At 39.4% G+C, this 21,015-nt stretch overlaps 1 long non-coding RNA gene across 1 annotated transcript in view; it reads right to left on the bottom strand.

Moving 5' to 3' along the window:
* Positions 1-5,081: 5,081 nt before the first annotated feature.
* The window catches only part of LOC122981831, an 83,455-nt gene continuing 67,521 nt past the window's right edge, over positions 5,082-21,015 (bottom strand). Inside the window, exons 3-4 of the long non-coding RNA XR_006403326.1 lie at positions 9,173-9,216; positions 5,082-5,737 (exon numbers count right to left, since the gene is read on the bottom strand). This is a non-coding gene — a long non-coding RNA (uncharacterized LOC122981831). The remainder of the gene's footprint in view (positions 5,738-9,172; positions 9,217-21,015) is intronic.

The following is a 21,015-nucleotide window of genomic DNA, read 5'->3' as shown; positions in this document are numbered from 1 at the left end:
TGATGTGTAGAGTGATGCTTTTCCATCTTCCCTTGGAGCTTCAATAAACTTTCATTTGTGGCACACAGAGATCTTGACTGAAGAGTCTTTATTTTCCCACCCTGCACTCATGCTGACAATGACTTTCAGGAATTTGAGTGTCCCCCTCACATATTCTAAGAACACCTAACAGTATGATGCCCTTGAATAAAGGACGACCTTTTCAATAAAGGACCTAAAGCCTAATTTCTCTAATTCCTCTCTCCTCACATGGTTTCCTTGTGTCTCTCCATGCACCCGCGGTGGGAGGGGCTAAGATGAAAGGAAAAGATGCAAGTGAGGGAAACGTGGACACAGTTAAGAGACAAATAAGAGACTTGTCACCTGTAGCGCTACCTGGGATTGCTTTACACACTGTGGCATCATCTTGTGGTTAAATCAAAACAAATCATCCAAATTCCAGTTTCATTTCCAATAAATTGTATGAAAGCTTAATAATAACAGTTAGATTGAGTTTGTAAGGAAACTCCTCAAGTCACTGAAGTCTATGTGGTGTGTTTAATCTATTTTTCCAAAATGCTTCACATTTCAAAAGCAGCAGATCCAGAAGCCACCTCACTTATTGCTGTTCACTTTCTCAAAGCCTTGATAGTGAAGACCAGAAATTGTGTCTGTGCTGTAGAAAATGTTGTGCTAAAGAAGTTAGATTGTGTCTCTAATAGTGTTTTTATGTTCTGAAATCTGAATTTACAATTGTCGTTTTGTCTTCCTCACATACATCAAGCCACATGGACATTTCAGCATGTAAACAACTGCTGGCACAAGTAATATGTCACTTCAAATGCCCCATTAAAGGTCTGTGCTGAACAGGGATGCCTGAACTCTTTAGTGCAAGTTGTGTTGTTGAACGTATGAGGTTATCATTGACTTCAGGATGACTTTTCAAATCTGAGAATGGTGAATCAATGAGAAAGATTTTTGCCTCTCGTTTGCAAAAAGAGGAGAGAAAAATGTACTGAAACAGAGTTTTAGGAGACAAATTAAAGACGACTTGACTGAAAAAGTCACAGTCTATTTGGATGAGAAAAAATTGAACGAGTGTTTTGATGTTGCTGAGGAGCTGATGAAACCTGAAACTCCTCAACAAGCAGCAGGAGCAGCAGGAGCAGCAGGAGCAGCAGGAGCAGCAGGAGCCCAGGTAAATCATCAACACCTGTTTGCTTCATCTTGAGCTTTCTATTTGACTTTCTTTGTCATTTTCATCTGTATTTTTTAAGATTCTCTGAGTGTCAGTGTCTCACCAGCAGAGGCTGTTTTGCTCTTAATGACAAAGTATAAATCTGCTGCAGCCTTGAATTATGGTGTTATATTAAAATAAAATAATAAATATTAGTGTTTATTATATTAATGTTTTTTTTTATTTATCCTGCAAGATGTTATGTTTGCAACAGTTCATTTTTGTTTTAAATGAAACTGTCACTAACTGTATATGATTCTTAGCAGGGAGCAGGAACACCAGGTGGACAACCAGGGTCAGAGGTAAATAACACCTACATGTTTCTATTTATATGTTTGTCTGACTGTGTGACTCCAGTTTCAGATCAACCTGTCGCTAATACTAAACTAACTTGTCTAACACTATAAATTACAAATCTTTTGGATCCTGCAGTTTCTTCACCATTGTGAGACTGACTGTCATGTGATCAATACAAAGGTCACTAGAGGTCGTTGCTCCATCAGTTTTCACTCTGATGTGCACACAGTGAGACCTAGGAGACCTAAAGAACAGATCAGAGATTATGTTTAATCACTCTGTGTCTGAGCCTATATACCAAATATAAGCTCCATGCATATTCTGTCCTCAGATTAAAAAATTATGTTCCATTTAAAATCGTGTTTTCTCTAAACAGGGGGCGCTTCTTTTGGCCGGACATCCAGGTTCATCAGACATGCCGTAAAAACAGACCTACTGTATTTATAGTCAGCTGTAGTCTGTAATCATAAAGTTGATGATTGGACACAGACTGGGATTTTTTTGTTGCTTTGGTTTTTTGTAATAACATTTTTTAAGACGTTTCTGTTGTGGTTCATATTTTCTGAATTGGACTCGCTTTCATCAACCAGTACGGTGCATATATATAGCATAGCCTAAAATTTTAAATGCCGACAACGCCACCTTGGGCCACCTTTTGGATAAGGGGGCTGCATCACCTGTTGAGTAGCCTATGCAGTGTTTCAACCCCAAAAGTCTTCCTTGTGGGCAAAGAAATCCTTCCTCCCACTTGCGCAGCAGAGCTGCTAACTGACCTTGCTCATCCTGGGTCAGGTCTAGTTGATCAGCCAGCTTCAGCACTACAAACACTTTGTCTTCCTCCACGACATAACTGGCATCTATCAACCCCACCTCCACCAGACCATCAGCGCCAGGCTTCAGGCTGACATCACATGCTCCACATACGTTTTTCTTTTAGGCACTTTTAGCTGCACCCAGTGTGACCATGCCGTGGTGATTTCTGTTTCCATTACCAGTTTTACCGTGCCTAGTTGTGCTGAGTGGCGCCAGAGTTGGACCATCTCCGGAGTTGGGTCAAAGCATGCCTAACCCACCTCCAAACAACTTCCTCGGGTAACATCTCGCCAACTTGAATCTCTGTAGTTTGAGGTTTAGTTTCTCTCCTGTCTCCCTGTTTGTACTTTCAAGTATTTCCTTTATTTGATCATTTCCTGATCACTTTCAGCCGTATTGGAGCCGCATTAAGTTACTGCAGATTAATACTGTCATGTTGCTGCTGCTTGCATGGATGTATGTTTCAACTACCTGAAATAGTCTGTCCAGCTTCTGGTAACGTCTTATGGAGACATGGAAATTACGCAGGTTATGAATGTGAATGGGAACTCTGTTAAAAGTCCAATACTGTCAGTGTCTCTCAGTCTGTGGAGCCACTAGTACAACAGGAATGCCAGCAGCTGACGTCCTTGGTGTGTAGTCCCTCCTCTTACACACGGCTGTTCCTGGCTCCTGTTTAACTGGTGCTCTGTCCTGGGGGAAACAGGAAATAACCACCAGTATCCTGCAGACACACCAACCCTGATTTGCCACCACTTGCCTGGCCCCACAGCTGGCCCTGCCAGTGTCTGCTGCAAAACAATGGAGATAAATACATACAGTTTTCCTGGGTGGCAGCGCCGGGCTGGAGTATTCACGCTAAGTGATCATAGGCTGCTGCGCCTTTGGCTCCTGTGGTGGGTTGTCTTCTGGTCTTGTGGTTCAGGGGAGAAGGCCTTGCTGTTCTGTGTCAGGCTCTTGGTGGTTCCCTGCTGTGATTCCTTCTCTCCTGCCTGAGTCTCTGTGCTGCTACGCTCTCCATTTTTAACAGAGGTCAGTGCCTGTCTCCGACAAAACACTACTGCATGCTATAACACAATACCATAAAAACACAACAATCCAATGAAGCAAGAACTGATGAAAAGGGTTATCAAAAAACACAATAAAATGCAATAGAACACACAATAAATAATCTAAAACTTGCAAACAAGAAATAATTAAAACATGCATAAAACCCCGCAGCACTGACCCTGTCATGTTTTGTTTGAGGTGGGGCTTTATATTTATTTATTTATTTGTTATTTGTTTATTTGTTGTCTATATAGTGTTTAAAACACATTAATTACTGTTTTTCACAGAGCTGTAACAGAACACACATGGTACAAATGACAGAGAGCAGAAAAATATAAAACAAGGATCATGTTACAACAATTTCATGTTTTCTCTCTAAATGTGTTTCTGTCATCACTCACTGTGTTAAATGGTTTTCAGGAGGAAGGAAGTCCACCTCCATCAGAGGTAAATCGGTTACTTCCGTCTCGAGGGAATTTGAGGACGCTGGTTGCAGCAGCGGTCTCTCTCGGGAATGTGTTCGGGTGAACACGGGCGAAGTCTCGTCTCGTCCGGCGAGGGGAGTCTTCGATGAGGGGAAAACATGTGATTGGGGTACCCCCTTTAGTCAGCTGACTCCAAGAGGAACAGCAGCTACTCCTAGCTCAGTGACATGGGAAAGGCGTGTGCTTCAGGGCATGTTCAGTTTTTAAAGGGGCGGTGACATCATGGCTGCGTCATCAGGACGCTCCGCTGTGCAGGAGCATCTCCGCCAAGAGAGACTGTATGTTGACTGCTCCCTGCTGAGGTGTGAAAATCACAAAGCATCCTTGGAAATGGAGTTTGCAATGGACTCCCATTGTCTGAAAGCAGCATTTTTGGCGCTATTCCTTTGTCTCGGGGAAAACAAAGGAATAAAGCACCTCGTGGTCAGGCCTCACAGGTTACATGTGGGCCTTCTCTGTGTGACTTCGTGGTTTGAGGCCCAACATCATTATCGTCATCATCATCATCATCTTCACTCACTGTGTTAAATGGTTTTCAGGAGGAAGGAAGTCCACCTCCATCAGAGGTAAATCTATCAATCTATCAGCAATTCCAGTTTCAGACCAATAATAATGATACAAATCTTGTAAATCACATGTGGATCCTTCTGTTTTCACCACTGTGAGACTGACTGACATGTGATCAGTACAGAGGTCACTAGAGGTCGCTGCTCTGTCACTTTTCACTCTGACATGCAAACAGTAGAGTTTAATCAGGAGGTTCTGACTTTGACTGTAGCTGCTCTATCAGCCCCGACTGTAAGTGAGGTTTACATACTAATCAATTAATTGATCTGACTATCAATCAAAGCCATTGGTCATGATGCTGCTGTAACTTCATAGTTGATGTCTGACTGAAGTTGTGTTTTTCTAACAGAATCAGCGCCTTATACAGCTGGAAGCAGGTCCATCATGGACGGGAAAAATTTCTGTGAGAACTTTGGTCCATCTGAGACCTAACTCAATAATTAAAAAAAATCAGTTTTAAACAGACTTTAATTTCTATTTCATTGAATGTAATTTCTTCTTTTTATTTGTAGGATAATACATGGTGTAAAGTGATCACTGCACTTCTCCTTTTTCAAAGATGTAAAAGTTAAGTCTAAAATATAAAAAATTGTGAAACTTAAAGTGCCAGTATCTCTAAATTGTACTGAATACAAATGGTGAGTTATTTAGCACCACTGCAGCTGAGAGTCAGACACAGAAAGAAACAGTTTGTCTTTAAGTTTAATGGAAGTTTTGTTTATTTTGTATGATAATAAGAGTAAAAACACAGAAAGAAATATACATTTACAAACAAAAAATAATATTTTTTTGATTCATAAAAGCTACAGAAAACTAAAAATCATGAATTTGTTACTGTATCAGTTTTACATTCTGTTTAACAGGAAAGTAATCAATATATAATCAATATAATGGTTAATACATAACAAAACATGTCAAAGTTCATTTGGTAACAGTTCTTCATTTACAGAGTTTTTCCACCAGACAGCGCTGACAAATTTATATTTACACATTAAAATGTCTCAGTGCAAAAATTCAAAATCATCCTGCATGATTATCATGTTCAGTATATCTGAGAGATGAAGACTAGACTAATTACAGTAAAAAATTAAAATTAAACATGCAGACATGAGAACATTTCTACAGAGAAAGAGGAAACATTTAATTTAAATGTGAACAGAGAAACAGCTGATAGAAAACATCTTTCAATTCCTGATGAACACATTATATTTGCAGTAAAACAATAACATTTGTTGACTATAGAGGCATCTATCATGTAGAAGTTTAAGCATCATCAGACTTCTGGATTTCTGTTATGTGGGATGAGTCTCTGCAAAAATAAAAATTGAGAACCAGTCAAAGGGGTACAGAAACTACTAATGTATGGAGACCCAAAGGGTTCAATATTTGAAAATAAGATATTCAGAAATAAATAATCATATACATAAATACAGATAAATATGTAATATGACCATGAAATTGTTAAATAATTCAATACATTTTCATTTTATTATGAAATGTTATTTCTTTTCATAAGTACATTTATTCCAGGTCATTTTCATTTTATCCCTGCAGTTTTTACGTCATTTTTTGTGCAGGTCAGAACCAGTCATGTGATTGGCTGTTCACTCATTCAGACCAAAGCAACAGCCAATCACAGAATGGACTCTGTCCTGTTTGTTGGTTGATAGAAAAGGCTTTGTGATAGAATAGAAATGGCATTCTAATATTATATAATATATATAATTTAAAAACCCTTTTAAAACAAGTTTTCTTGTTCAATTTTAAAACTAAACTATTAAATCACAATTAAAAGACGGAGGAAAGGAAGATAAGAATAGAACTGACATTCTGTTTGTTTGTATTTTTTAAAGCAGTATATAAAGAAGTAGTATGATATTTTTCTTTACTTTGAGTTTTTTAAATCTATCTTTCAGATGCTAATTTAATTAATGAAATTATAACTGCAGTAAAAACAATCAACTGACTATGATTAAAAACTGAAACATCTCTAGACCTCATACAGGTCAGCACAGGAGTGATACTGATTGGAAACATTTTCTTGTTGAGCTGAAATAAAACATCCTGTGATCATAATCAGCAGAGAAATGAATCGAGACCAAACAAACATTAAGAAGGTTAAAGGGATAGACAGATTGTTGATGAAAGGGACTGATTGATTGATAGATTAATTGATTTCCCCAAACAATTTAGTGAGACAAACAAGTGTGTCCCAAAAAAATGTCCTTAAGCTTGAACCTGAGGGTTAAGTGTATTCATTTACCTCTGTTTCATTTGAAAAGCCTCCTGCTTCCTGCAAAGTAATTTTACGCTGTAAACAATAATTTTGGAAAGCACATAACAGCCAATGTTCTCATGATTTATTACTCATTGAGTTAAAAATGTAATTGGATTATTTCACAATTTCATGATAAGTCATTCTTCAGTGTTTGCTGAAACAAGTGATGCTGTCAGTTTTCTTGGGAGGACAGTAAACACTGTCACTATTTTACCTTTAATTACTTTTAATTTAAATATTTATTTACAACAGGAGGAGGATGCGCTGCATGGGTCTGATGGCTCATGTGACAGGTGCTCTTTAGTTTAGGGTGACCATATTTTCAAACCCCCAAAACACGACCCTTAAATTTATGTTATCGACGGGCCAGAGTGCAAGGTCCCAACCAACGCTGCTTGCAGCTTTAATTAGCTTTAATTCAAACTGTATCTTGTATCTGATCTTGTGTCTCTTCTGTTTCTTTCTTTCTTTCTTTCTTTCTTTCTTTCTTTTATTATCACGCCACTTCAGACCTAAATTTGACCCCCTAAACATGTTCAAAAAGTCACCAAATTAGGCACGTCTGGTGAAAAATTTGATAAAATGTAAAAATTATCCCCCAAAGTGCCAAAATGTGCTCTCTAGCGCCACCTATGTAACTAAAATGGCCACCACAGCCCGTAGGAATGTCGTAGAGAGATCAAACCAAAACTCAAATATTATCAGGTTTGCATGATATTACGTAGTATGTTCTCAACAACATAAACTACAACATGCCTTTATTTCGCAGGTGTGTTTGTTACTTTGTAGATGTTTTCTAGCTCCAAATCACCACTTCATGCACTGTCCAAAAAACGCCTGCATATGAAGAAGTCCAGGTGCAGACCCACCGACCACGTCACAGCCCAACGTGCATGGGGCACGAGGGCCCGTTCGTCGCTGCTTGCAGCTTTAATTCAGACTGATTAAGTGTTTGTCGACCCTGATGAAGACTTAGTGTTTTTTTATGGTTGTCTGCAACACTGAAGGACAAATATTTAGCAAGACTTCCTGGATTTTGTTTTTTAAAAATATTTATTAATTTTCATGCCCACAAAAGTTGGTGTGACTGTGGTGACTCCAGGTGTTTAGCTGTCTCTCAGTGAGAGACAGCTAAACACTAATCATCTCCACTGATTCATCTTCTTTACTCCTACAATGGAAAATCACACTGTGAGTAAAGTTTTCATATTTCAGTATCAGTCTGTCTGTCCATCCAACACTTCTCTGCCCAGTGCAGTAACTATTGGAATGAAACCTGCTGTGGATATTCCTGCTCCCCAGAGGATCAACCCTTTAGATTTGAGTGACCCCATGGCCGTCCCTCTAGCGCCACCATCAGGACAAACTGTTTGTTCTGTCCATCATGTTCATGTTGTGTAATGAATACTGCAGCCTTTAGATTAAGGGCATAACTATAGTGTCTGACTATCATCCATTTACAAAAACCCTCTGCTCTCTAAAAATCACAGAGCAACGTTTAAGATGCAGCTGTATCGTATTACAATACAAACATCTATATGCTCAAGTTTAAGGATCATTATTTCCATTAATACAGAAATAATGTTCATGTAAGAAGTTCTTGAGTTTTCATACTAAAATATCATCATGTAAATCATAATCAAGAAAACATTTCATAAGACTGAAAATCACATTAAGCCAATCAATCAGTAAATCAGTCTCAATGTAGAGCTGAGCGATAATCAATCATTTTATCAATCTAAATTAAAATCTTAGCCATTATCATTAGCTCAAGTGATGTCAGAAGTCAAACTCAATGAATGAATATCAAAACTCTAGTGAGGTCAAAGGTCAAATCAAGCAGTATCACACTAATCAATAGCATTAGATGTATAGAATTTCACTCAAAGTTGAATCAATCAATCATTAAAGTTGAAACAATGGAAAACCTCAACGGTTCAAATCAAGATGTAAATACATTAAATCAACTCAAAATGAACAGTCAGCATGTAGCATGAAAAATATAAACTGAGTAATAAAATACAATCACAGGTATTATTTAAATGAAAATCAAAACAGCATCAAAGTTTAACTTAGAATTATTATTATTATTATTATTATTATTATTATTATTATTATTATCTAAATTTTAGTTATTCTTTATGTATTGCAACAAATGGAAAGAAGTCATTAGAATGCAACTATCAATACACATCTATCTAACACAGTAATTATATCACTGATCAAAGCCGTCATCATTCAGAGGAAATTATCAACAAAAACAACTAAATCAAAGACTAGAACATCTGACATCAGTAATAAAATCAATCAATAGAAATCATCAGCATTTATTAAACACAAAGGATAATCTGTCTAAGTAGGAAAAGGTGAGAAAATAACAGATTGTGAGTCAAGCAAAAGAAAAGTTAAAAACAATCTCAGACGGAAAGAAGCTTTCTCAGAAATTGATGAAAAAGTAATTTTTACCGTCTCGTTGATGAACCCGGTTGCTGCTGTGTAAGGGTCTGCTCCTGTTTAGAAAAACACAACCTCAGTCAGTGATCTCACATGGAACACATTACAGAACAAGTCGATGGATGGATGTATGACAACAGCAAGATCAAATAATTGATTAGTATGTAAACCTCATTTTCAGTCGGGGCTGATAGAGCAGCTACAGTCAAAGTCAGAACCTTCTGATTAAACTCTACTGTTTGCATGTCAGAGTGAAAAGTGACGGAGCAGCGACCTCTAGTGACCTCTGTACTGATCACATGTCAGTCAGTCTCACAGTGGTGAAAACAGGAGGATCCACATGTGATTTACAAGATTTGTATCATTATTATTGGTCTGAAACTGGAATTGTTGATAGATTGGTAGATTTACCTCTGATGGAGGTGGACTTCCTTCCTCCTGAAAACCATTTAACACAGTGAGTGAAGATGATGATGATGATGATGATGATAATGATGTTGGGCCTCAAACCACGAGGTCACACAGAGAAGGCCCACATGTAACCTGTGAGGCCTGACCACGAGGTGCTTTATTCCTTTGTTTTCCCCGAGACAAAGGAATAGCGCCAAAAATGCTGCTTTCAGACAATGGGAGTCCATTGCAAACTCCATTTCCAAGGATGCTTTACGATTTTCACACCTCAGCAGGGAGCAGTCAACATACAGTCTCATTGGCGGAGATGCTCCTGCACAGCGGAGCGTCCTGATGACGCAGCCATGATGTCGCCGCCCCTTTAAAAACTGAATGTGCCCTGAAGCACACGCCTTTCCCATGTCACTGAGCTAGGAGTAGCTGCTGTTCCTCTTGGAGTCAGCTGACTAAAGGGGGTACCCCAATCACATGTTTTCCCCTCATCGAAGACTCCCCTCGCTGCTGCCACCAGCGTCCTCAATTTCCTCGAGACGGAAGAAACGCTTCTTCACCGAGTCGACTCTGCTGTTCTCTCCGCCACGCCGCTGAGAGCCAGCCGCCGTGCTTTTCACCAACCGTGCGAGAATGGCCACCGTCTGCATCCGAGCCCAGGACAAAGCCGGACATAAAGACGGATTACACACACACCCTGCTCGCTTTCTGAAGTGACCCAGTAAGAGGCATAAGTCTGGGCAGAGGCAGTGTTAGTTGTGTGTTCCTATCAGCATCAGTTGCTGTTGTTTAGCATTTAGCTTTTTAGCTTTATTGCTGTTGTTTTGTTGTGTTGTTGACCGCGTCCATTTTTCTCTGTTTACTCTTAGGAGTATTTTAAGTTTGCTGCCTGTTTAGATGTGTTCACCACGCTAGACTGTTTTGTGTTTGTCCCGCTTGGGACTACTACTGTGTTTGTGCCATCGTGAGTGAGAAAGTAAGTTGCTTTGTCGATCAGAAACCAGACAACGTACGTTACAGACTGCCGTCCGACAAAGGAACCGCTTCTCTTCCTCTCACAATCGCTTTCTCTCCTTCTTCCCTTTCTCTTCTTTCTCTAACTTTGTTTATTTTGCAAAGTTTAATAAACACTGTTATATCTTTAAAGAGAAGTTCTTCTGTCATTATTGTGTGTAATATTGTGAAAAGTGGCTGATTGAAGGAGTCAGAGCTCAAATTCACCCTTCTTTGTTCGCCCTCGAATGTTTATATCTCTCAGATATTAACATTCTAGGTGAACTCCTTTTATGAGACTACCTGGTTTGGTTATTGGTCCCGGTTTCTGGGTGGTGCCCCGTATTTGTTAATTCATATTAATAATTCTATTATTTGTCATAATTAGTTAATTATCCTTGATTATTGATAATTATTGCAAATAATATAATATATTATTTTCATAATTGTCATAGATAATTATGAATTATTGCTAATAACCAAATGCACTACTGCCCGTCCCAACATTAATGGTGCCCTGTGTGAGGCTCCTGAGATATCAGCCCTTTTGCAATATTTATGCACAATAATCCATTATTAATAATTTTTTCCAAAATTTCAATTTTTTTGAAATTTTGACTTCTCTTGTGCTCTGCCAGGCATATACAGTGTGGTTGTGTATTGTGTACTGTGTGCACTAGTGGTTGTGTTAGCAGAGAGTTGTTAGCATTTTGCATGCTAGTTGTTTACCCCCCCTCCAACACAGTAACCAGCTTTTACTCACCAGAGGTGCCGAAGCCACCTCACTAACACCTTCATAGGATAGGTTGTAGAGTAATTAGCATAGACACTAACTGGTTGTTACTCACCTAGGTGCTAGAGTCACCATTAGGGTCCTGTCAGGACAAGATAGGTTGCAGTTTTGAGTAATCAACCGTGTAAGTCACAGGTCTGCCTCTCACCTGTGCATTTGTGCAGCATTAGCAGTTTTACCACAACAATTGTTAGAGCCACCATGTACTGTGCATTTACTACAAGTAAACTGAGTCACCAGGTACCTCACGTGGCCAGAGCCGTAGCTCCCCAGAGGCCAGATGACCAAGACATGCAGGATGTCGTCACTGCCCTCCTCCGCTTCTCCAGAGAGGAGCGAGAGAATCTCAACTGCTATATAGTTAGCGACTGTGATTATTTGTTACAGGAATTAGTTGAGTACGCCTACAACCCGGCTGAGAAGCCCAGGTGCAGCATCCCGGACCTGTTTGGCGAGATGTTTCTCCTCCATCAGCGCAGAGCCCAGCTGCTAGCCGCAGAGAGCCAAGCACAACAGAGCCAGCTGCAACACAGCTACCAGGCTGTACTGGAGGAGAACCGCAGGCTGCGTCAAGACCGCCTACGCTCAGGTGTTGAGATAATCTGGCTACAGGACGCAAACAGAACCCTGCGCGCGCAGATCCACTCTCTTCAGACGAGACCAGAGGACAGACGTGAAGAAGGCCAGACCAGACAGACAAGCACCATTGTCGACATGGCCACCCAGGAACCTAGTGATGTTCCTGACCTCAAAGAGGTCCCTTCTCCCGGCGCAACCAGCCGAAGCCTGCCCCAAGAAGCCCTACAGGCAAAGGAGCAGATGACCCCAGTCCACCAGGAGATGCAAGCTGGTAGCCTAGCGACCCCTGGTGATGCAGTCCCCGACTTCAATAGTCCAGATGACTGCCAAGTGCCTCCATCAGCCCACCCGATGGATGCAAGTGCCCCTCACTCCGATGGTGCACCCCTCTTAGTCCTCAGCCACACCCCTTCGTGTTCAGATCGAAGGGGGGAGGATCACTCCACAGATGAGAGCGGCGTGAATGCCTCCAGGCCCCCCTTGACCAGTGAGCTGACCACATCACAGAGCTCACACCCCTGTCTCAGCGGAACTCCATCCCCACCAGAAGGAGGAAGAAGTCGTCCTCATCGCCTTGGTGACCTGAGTGACTCTGGAGTCTCTGATGTTGCAGACAGCCCGCCGCCACATCGACACCAACGCTTGCGCACTTGACAGCTCGAGTCCCTCACAAGCGACGTTGAATGCTTCGACTCTGATAGTCAAGATTCAGACATCGACAACTATCTCCAGGGAGTCGAACGCTACCAGGGCGAGTCACCTCACCTCACGCGCCCTGCTAGAGGGCAAGGAGACGACGCCGGAGTCCTGTGGATCCACACCTCAGGAAATGCCAACCTAGCGCTGGAAGGCAACAAGATGCCTCGTGCCACTATATAATTAAAGCTGCAGAGAGCATAAAATCCGTATGTTGCATGTCTTTAATTAACAGAGATGCCACACACAGAGCAAAACCAACTTTCGTGTATTTTGCTTCTTTTACTTCTCTAGTATTTGGCATCTATAACGTAATCTACTGAAATGTCAAATGTCAAAATACATCTATTAATGTGACTCAGGCAGGTCTGAAATGTGTTAGATTAATGTCTGAATCATACAATAATGTTGTTCAGTTGTCATTGAACGTCTCCAGGATTTCACAAAAACATCAGTATTGATGATCCAGCCAGCTGTGGGCAACAAACAGCTGAAATAATAAGTGCGTCTCCAAACTGAGAGAGAGGCTGTGCACATTCATGCTTGGCACAGCAGTGGTAACTTCATTAACACCAAATCAGTCAGGATCTGACTGTAATTAATATTCTGTGTTCTGCTGCACATCTACACAACTCAGCTGTTAAACACAGATTCCAGGTTTATATGGTGGAATTGTAATAAAGCAGCCCTAATGGATGAATCCTGAGCTCCATCAGAGCTGTCAGGACATTTTTACTTTTAAGTTGCTGAATGTCTGAGATAAGCCTACCACAGGTAGGTTCCTAGGAAACAGAATGTAAAACTGAAACAGATCCATGATTTTTAGTTTTCTGTAGCTTTACTGAATTAAAACATAATTATGAATTTGTTTGTAAATGTATATTTCTTCCCGTGTTTTTACTTACACTCTTATCTTTATACCAAATAAACAAAAATTTAACTAAATTAAAGTGTGTTTAAAACTTCATTTTTGTGTACAGTCAAGAAAGATATTGAGTTATGAATGTATTCATAACTCATATGCAGTGGTGCAGTTCAGATGACATTTACACAGTACCAGTTAAAAGCTTTCACACTGATTTAATGTTAACCCTTGATTCCTTTTCTTTTTATTTTAATTAGCGATTGAGATTTTATTTGTACATAATACCCAGCTAATAGCTAATTTAATGAAGATTGAGATGTTTGCTAATTTAAAAGAAATCTGACTATAGCCATGTTTTTGTTTTGTCTTGTTGATTTATGTTTGTGTAACTCTGATAGACATGGAGTGCATCAAGGGTTTTCCTCATCTTGTCATCCTGAGGTTTTCTCTTCCTGAAAGGTAGAGTAGCTACACTCATGGGTCTTTTACCTGCCTGTCAGCCATTTGATGGGGTTGGATGTTTGGCCTGATGTGTACCTGGGACCCGTGACCTCTGTCAGGGATCTTCACCTCTGATGATATTCCTTTGAAGTCTGAGCAAAAATGACGTGGAGTTCCCCAAGGCTCCATTCTGGAGCCTCTTCTGTTCAACATCAATATTCTCCCACTATCTCAGATTATATCATATTATGATTATATTATATATAAACATATTAAAATTATAGAGAAGACATGGAAGAAACCGTGTTAGAAATATGAATGAGATATAAAGAGCAAAGGTTTGCAGTCTGTGAGGGATTCATCCCACCGTCTGCATCTGCAATTAACACTTTTATCCTCAGGGAGGCGCTATAGAGCCATAAAAAATGAGAACAACTTGTTTTTCTTGCCAAATGCTGAACATCCATATGATTTCACAATCACCCACCTCTTCTCCGTTATTATTATTTATTATTATTATTATCATTATTTTATTGTTATTATTTTTATTGTTTTAATGTTTTTGAAATCAAATTATATGTTAATGTGTTCGTGCTCTTTGTGCTCATCAGTTGTCTTGATTTGGTTTTGACTGTCTGTAAATAAAAAAACACTGTGGACACAGTATAACTCAAACTGTGCATGAATCAAAACTCTGAAATGTAATCACCACCGAATGCTTTATGATGAAATTAAAATACCACTGACTTAAGAAAATCCCAAAAAGTAGAGTCATATCTCACATTTCGGGGACTTTGGGGTTTCTTGTATTTAGTGGATGTGAACTCTGAATCTGTAGTCACAAAGTCCAGCCATCAGGTAAATGCAGTGAAATGAAAAATGTAATGTTTCCCTCTGAAGTGTAGTGAAACTGAATCAGACACTCCAGAAACAGAAAAAACAGTATTCAGAACTACTGTGCTTAGTGTAACTGGATGCAGGTGGGAGTAAAAAGTGATGCAACAGTGACCTCTAGTGACCTCTGTGCATATTACATGTCCATCAATCACACAGTAGAGAGGAAGCTGCACAGTTTATATATATGTGTGTGTGTGTGTGTGTGTGTGTGTGTGTGTATATAAGATGTACATATAACATTATATACATGATACATTTAGGATTGTCAGTATTAGAGGACCTGTAATAGTTAGAAAATATTAACACAACAACATGTCATCAGAGCAGCGCTGTACTGTGACAGAAATAAAGAGGGAACACTTTGACACGAAGTTAGATACTAAAAACATTTTTCTAAGAGGCGTCATGTGACTGTCACAGAGATATAAGAGGAGAGAATATTACAGCCTACAGTAGGTGATGTTACAGCTGTAACACAACACGATGCTGAACAGACAGCTGCAGAGAGACAACAAGGCCGCTGTCATTGTGAGAGAAGTTTCCTAGAAACTGAAATGTAGAAGCTGCTGCTGTGAATGTCACAAATTCTCTGAAAACACTCGTACATGTCTTTTAGGAACAGATCTGTTCGTACGAGTGCTGCTTGCCTGAGGCCCATTGGCTCATAAAATTCAAATTATTTTTTCTTTATTCTCCTTTCTTTGCCTCCATACACTCACACGTTCTGTCATTCACCACTCCAGTCTTCCTTTGTACTGAATATACGACCGCCTGTTATCATGCAGCTGAAGTTTCACACTTCAGTTACACCTAAACCAGCTTGTTACATGAATGAAGACAGTGAGAAGCAGCTGAATGCTTTGAAAAGGCCAGTAAGTGGACTTTTGAGCTTAGATGATTTTGTTACTAGTACTGCTCAATACTGTTTTTTAAAAGTGTATACTGTTTATGAAAACAACCAGTCCACTTACACTGTTGTCACACTGGTGTGTCGCTTTCGTCTGCTACTATCTGGATGCTTTGGTCCTTTGTTCTGCTGGTCTCCTACAGTCACCAAAAAGACCAAATTTGATTTATTAGCAAAGCTTGAGTTCATGTAGCCTAATACATTTTATTTTAGCTCCAGACTACCTGCTTTTAGATACCAACTACAGGAAACCCTTTAAAGGTAAAATGACAGAGAAAGAAATACCAACATTTAAAGGAAAAGTAATTCACTGTCAGGTTAAGAATTTATATCTCCAGTTTGGGGGTTTTTTATGCTTGGAAGAAGTAAAGAAAGGACAGAATTAAAGGAGAGGAAAAAAGGATGAAATATAAATGAACATAAAACATAAAACACCAGCTGTCAGATGAAACGTAATTAAGTAAAAAGTACAGTATCAGAATCTGAAATGTGGAGTAAAAGTAGGAAGTACACACACACACACACACACACATAGACACACACACACACACACACACACACACACACACACACACACATACACACACACACACACACACACACACACACACACACCCTCAAATGGCATGGACCCCTTCTGTTTGCAGTCAGATCAAGACTGTAAAACCCATGAAATTACAAATGTAGTTTTAGATTTTGTCTAAGGACAATTAATATTGTATGTTAGTATGTGTGTGTATATATCACAATATGTGTTGTTATGTACTTTAGTTATACTTTTATTCCACTGCCTTTAAGACAAGAAAGGTACCACTAACATAATCCCATCATCCATGATAACACTATCATGTTTAGTGCCATTCTGCTTGTTTCACTTTCAGAACGCTAAAGATACTATCGAAATTGCAAAATTTGGTAGGAAATTGTTAAATTGTAAATACTTTGATTATTGGAGTAACCGTATTCAGGAACTGTACCCACCTGTCTGTGGACAGGAGGGGACTGACTCTGCTCCCCCAGAACTCTGCAACACCTGGGATTGGCCAAGATGCACCTTCTGGGTGGGCAGACCGAAATTTTAAAACATTGTCTTATCTGAGACTCTGCACTGTTGTTTTTAAGTTGTTTTTAGGTTTAGGCTGCTTGATGCTGGTTGTTGGTTTTCTTGCTTTCTGCCATGCTGATGGAAAGCTTGCAGTTTGCTAGTCTGAAGATGTGAATCAGAACAACAGGAGGTGAAACCTCAGAATGTAGAGTCATGAGTTGAGGATCAAGCCTGAGAGAGCATGAGAGCATAAGCCAGGAGCTCTCTTCCAATGGAAACTTTTCACATCCGGACCAGCCGACTCACTCATCATTACAAGATCCAGACTCCAGCTTTTGACCCCAGCACATCGGACTCCATTCTTTGCAAGAAGCCACCCCAGGGAGCAAGTGTTCGTACAAAACCTTCACCAACTTCCTTAAACTCTGGTGCCTTCATGATTTGTAATTTCTATTGGCAATTCAGAACTAAGCTGTTGTACCATTGATTTGACTGACTGCCTCTCAGGTAACAGTCATCTCATCTGTTTATCAGGTCTCTCATACCAACTACACAATAGATAACTCTGCATCATGCATTTCAATCATTCACTAGCCATAGCCTTGTGTATCAGTTTCCCTTTCTCTCTTATGTCTTGTCTGTAAAGTGTTGTAGTGTTTAGTACTTGTAGCTGTAGTGTTAGTAATAATTGTGTATGTAACTAAAGTGGACTTGTTTGTGTTTTCTCGTGCTTGCATCTCAGTCACTTAACCTTAAAAGACCTTATACCCTTGCAAAATCATAATTGAGATTAATAGCAATCATAATTAGGGCCTGAGCCCTTTGATAAAATGTAAAAATGAACCCCTAAAGTGCTGAAATGTGCTCTCTAGCGCCACCTATGTAACTAAAATGGCCACCATGGCCTGTAGGAATGTTGTAGAGAGATTAAACCAAAACTCAATTATTCGACCTACAGATCATATGCTGACACCCCTGACCTAAATCCAACAGGAAGTCCACAATTAGCTTGTCAATATAAGACTTTGCCTCAATTTTGGCCCCCAAACAAACGCTATCTCCTCCGAGGGCATTAATGGTATCAATTTCAAACTTTGATAAATGACTTATGACACTGTGCTGAAAAAGTTGTTAAAAGAAGCAAGAGAGAGATCATTTTGTTGGTAAAATCACACATCTGAACCAGTCCATGGCTAAAATGAGCTCTTCTTTGTTTAGAAACAACATGTATATACTAAATGTCTTTTAAGAAGCAGCCTTTACACCACTCAGGGGTTTTTGTTTTTAAAAGCAAATTGTTTTATTGGCATATAAAATTTCCCCCCACCCCTCCGAGTTCATCAGGTGGGGGACAATGATATAGTTTGATGCGGTATGTTGGTTTTCCTCCTGTCCTCCCCAATTTTTTGAGTCACCAGCTGCCACTAGTGTGGGGGTTGAATGCAGCTCATTTTTGTAGGATACAGCAGAAAGGCCTATATACATACAGTAGATTATATACAAACTTTGTATGAAGTTTGGTGTTATTATCATTTATTTTACAATAATTATAGGTCTTATATGTATAATTCAGTAGTGGGGATGACCTATGAGGGGAAGGGAAAAAATGGAGTGAGGGTGACAGTTTAGTGATAAAAAATACCATCAAAACTAAAATTTGTAGCTCTGTACTGCAGTTTTTCCTTTATTAGGGCCCGAGCACCTAGTGGTTCACTCACACTCTCCATTCAAATATATGAGTATTTTTCTGTGTCCAGCTGTAGTTATTTATTCTCACACTGTTGAGATTTGATGTTTCACCATGACAGAGGAAGTTGCTATAACTTTATTGTAAATGCTCCAGTCTGCACCAAACTTCTCCCGGCCTGAACACGTCTACATGACAATATTCCATCAGTGATGCAAACTGGCTGAATAGCGCCCCCTACGAAATTTCGGCGAAGCAGCCCCAGCAGCAGGCAAAATAGTGGATAAAGGAAGTGATGTTTATCTCCTTCTTGCACTGTCTGAAAACAGCCCAGGTCTGAAGACATCTACATGCCCTTGACAGAAGCCCTTCGATTGCGTTGCAGCCTGATGTACGCGGAGGCGCGAGGGCCCGTTCAACGCTTTAATTCTAATTGACCTCTCTTGTGTGGTCAACAAGGAAGACTATTTCCCTATTGGTGGTAACAAAGTCTCTGGGCAAAAAAAAAAACCTAAACAAAGAGTGACACACTGCCACCTCAATAAGATATTAATCATTATGGATGGATGCTGCCCAAATCTGTCTCAAACCCTTCCATAGACATACAGTCAATGATATAAGCACTCAAAATCAATACTAACTCCCATCCAGTTTTTGATGAATTGAGCCTGCAGTTGAAATGGTTCTCATCAGCTGCTCGCCACTCAATTAAAATATATGTGTGAGGGGAGCTTCAGTGCTTTTAACCAGTGATGCTGGTTGATGTTTGTGATACATTCAGTTAGTTTTTCACTACATGTAGAGCTAACTTTGTGTGGTCTGTGTTAGCATCATCACTACAACAAGCTATGAATATGTGTCATATATTAGCCAGAGCTGACTGATACCTATCAGGTCGTGTGGTGAAAAACCTGAAGTTTCTGAAATACAAGGATGGAATTCACCTCTAAACAGTAATTTTAATGGTTTCCAGCAAGTTTTTATATTTCTAAATACTGAAAATGTCCACATGTAAGCTATCAGGATATTGTGTCTATGTATTTTCAGCCTCCCTAGTGTGCTGGATCCTTTGTTTTTTGTAAATGGAAAACCAGTTGATACTAAGAACAATGCATTTATTGAACTAAGTTTTGTATGTGAAATCTTAATCTGCACATCAACTGTAGCTGTCAAATAAATGTAGATTAAAAAGTTATATTTCCCCTTTGAAATGTAGTCTAGTAAGTAGGTGCAGAACATAAAAACACTCAAATACCTCACATTAACTGAGTTATTTTCTGACAGCTGCCCTCTGACCTTTTTAAAGAAGCATACAAACATGGGAAAGAATATTGTAACCCTGGTGTGTATCCTCAGTACCAGGTGTAGGACAAGCTGCAAAAACGATACAAATTCACCTCACTTTAAAATCCATTTGCATTTAATCCTTGTGTTGTTGTTGTTTTTTTGTGTTGAACAAAAATTGGAAAATTTATTTATTCAATCACATGAAAATCTTGCCAAACATATTAAAATTATAGGAAAGGCAACCACATTAGAAATTTGAATGAAATGTAAAGAACAAAGCTTTCCAGCACTTTGTGCTTTTATCCTCAGGGAGGCGCTATAGACAAGTAATAGCCACCAAAAATATGTACAGCTCCTCTTTCTTGCCAAATGCTGAACCTCATTATGATTTCATAAACACCAAGCTACTGTTTTTAAAATCATGTTGTATGTTAATATGTTCCTGCTGTTTGTCCTCATCAGTTGTCTTGAACTGTTTTTGAATGACAGCAAATAATAAAAAACTATGGACACTGGCAGGTGCAGTTGAATGAATACATGAATCAACCAGACCAACACTGTATGGAAGCAAAGAAAGGCTGAAATTATTTGAATTTTATGAGAAACCACCTAATTGTGAAATTTAATCATAACTGAATGTTTTATGTTGAAATTGAAACACTGACTTAGATTTTATGAGTAAAAGAGATGATGTATTTTGTATTTGTTATTAATTTGTAGAGATCTGTTTTGACTTTGACATTAAATGATCTGTTTCTGTTGACCAGTGTCAAAAAACAAATCGCCTTTGATTCAGCGTTGTAAAACAAAACATGAAAAATTCCAAAGGAGTGAATATTATACAGACACTGTATATCTATACACACTCACTGAGCACTTTATTAGGAACACCTTGAAATCAAATAAAATCCAATACAACAGCTCTGCCGTAAATTTTACGAAGCTCACAGCTGCGATGGCTGTGGCTCAGGAGGTAGAGCGGGTCGTCCACTAACTGGAAAATCGGTGGTTCGATCCCCAGCTCCTCCAGTCCGCATGATGAAGTGTCCTTAGCCATCAGTGTGTGAGTGTGTGTGTGAATGGGTGAATGTTGGAATGTAGTGTAAAGTGGTTTGAGTGGTCAAAAGACTAGAAAGGCACTATAAAAATTTACTATTCATACATTTTCAGTTTTTGTTGACATTGCCAGAAAGGTAATAATTCAACTTTATGTTTATTATTGAGGTTGTAGTGAGTGGTGGTTTACTGGAGTGTATTATATTG

The sequence above is a fragment of the Thunnus albacares genome, chromosome 5 (genome assembly GCF_914725855.1).
Source record: "Thunnus albacares chromosome 5, fThuAlb1.1, whole genome shotgun sequence".
Classification (NCBI taxonomy): Eukaryota; Metazoa; Chordata; class Actinopteri; order Scombriformes; family Scombridae; genus Thunnus; species Thunnus albacares.
This window is presented reverse-complemented; position numbering and strand designations above follow the sequence as displayed.